The following is a 1,808-nucleotide window of genomic DNA, read 5'->3' as shown; positions in this document are numbered from 1 at the left end:
GTCTGAGTTTGTTTTAGGTCTCTCCCTCGCCAGAGGAAAGCGACCCGGACCGCACATACGCTCCCCACCTTGAGCTACAGCCACCTGCACGCCGGCGTGCGGGCGGAGCAGGGTGGCGTGAAGCGATGGGGAGCACCATCCTGGTGCGGCCCGCAGAAACATACGTCTATTGGGGGGAGGAGGACAGGGCGCCCAAGAGGCGATGCGTGCCCCAACGCACCGCAGCGACGGAGGCAGGATCACCGCCACCATGTCGCCCGCCTAGTATCACGAGGCGTGCAGCAGCTTTGCCCTAGGAAAAGCAGAGGCGGGAACGGGCACCGGCCATCGGTTCGGCAGCGTCACTGACGCGTGCACGTGGCGGCGTGTCGGCGAGCGGACTTCCTGCGAGGAGGCGGGGGCGGCACTCGCCCGAGCAGACGCCCGCCCGGCCCAGCCACCGCCGAGGTGGACTGGGAGTCGCGGCAACGGCTCGTCATACTCGTTCCCACACTCACAGCGCAGCTTGCCCGCAAGCCACCGACCACCGATCGACGCCAGGCGCCCCGACCGAGAGCGGGATCGCTCGTTCGCCCTGCTGGCAGTTCGCTGGGGATCACTACTGCACGGAGCTCGGAGACCGACGGGCGGCAACTCGAGAGTCTTTAAACCACCACCCCCATCCCGCAAGTGCAAAGAGGCTGTATACGCACAGACGGGTGAGGGGAATAGGTACCCCGTCGGGTTTGAAGGGAGCGTGACTAGATAGCAACGATGTAAACCCAGCCGATTTGGGAGCGAAAGACCGGCGCCTGCATCACCGGCTTCGTTTCCCGTGGCTGGAGAGTACACCGAAACCCTCCGTCTGTCGCGAGCTCCCGACGACGCGGTGCCGCCAAGCAGCAGGGCCGGACCTGGTGTGGCTCCCCTCGTCGATCACAGACCGGTCGGCACTACTGACGAGACGGTGGAACGGGCTTCGCCCCTTGTGACGAAGGGTGATGCGAACCCGCCCGCCCGCGTGCGTTCGGGGTGGACTCGGCAAACGGAGATTTGAAATCGGAAAGTGTCCTCCTGCCCCGCGCAGGTAGGCGCCCAACAGTTGTGGGGGGTTTGGCGGTGACCACGGCTGCAGGGCCTGCTACCCCGACGAGCTCTCCTGCTGGCCCCGAAACCACCCTCGCGAGACAAGTTGAAACGGAAACGGGCGTACCCCCAAGCCGACGATCCTTTCTTATTTGTTACTTTTTTTTCACTTGCTCGAGTTGTGGCGATTTGGCGGTGACCACGGCTGCAGGGCCTGCTACCCCGACGAGCTCTCCTGCTGGCCCCGAAACCACCCTCGCGAGACAAGTTGAAACGGAAACGGGCGTACCCCCAAGCCGACAGAGATCCTTTCTTATTTGTTACTTTTTTTTTTTCACTTGCTCGAGTTGTGGGGGTTTGGCGGTGACCACGGCTGCAGGGCCTGCTACCCCGACGAGCTCTCCTGCTGGCCCCGAAACCACCCTCGCGAGACAAGTTGAAACGGAAACGGGCGTACCCCCAAGCCGACGATCCTTTCTTATTTGTTACCTTTTTTTTTTCACTTGCTCGAGTTGTGGGGGTTTGGCGGTGACCACGGCTGCAGGGCCTGCTACCCCGACGAGCTCTCTGCTGGCCCCGAAACCACCCTCGCGAGACAAGTTGAAACGGAAACGGGCGTACCCCCAAGCCGACGATCCTTTCTTATTTGTTACTTTTTTTTTCACTTGCTCGAGTTGTGGGGGTTTGGCGGTGACCACGGCTGCAGGGCCTGCTACCCCGACGAGCTCTCCTGCTGGCCCCGA

The sequence above is a fragment of the Chiloscyllium punctatum genome, unplaced genomic scaffold, assembly GCF_047496795.1.
Source record: "Chiloscyllium punctatum isolate Juve2018m unplaced genomic scaffold, sChiPun1.3 scaffold_1044, whole genome shotgun sequence".
Lineage (NCBI taxonomy): Eukaryota > Metazoa > Chordata > Chondrichthyes > Orectolobiformes > Hemiscylliidae > Chiloscyllium > Chiloscyllium punctatum.
This window is presented reverse-complemented; position numbering follows the sequence as displayed.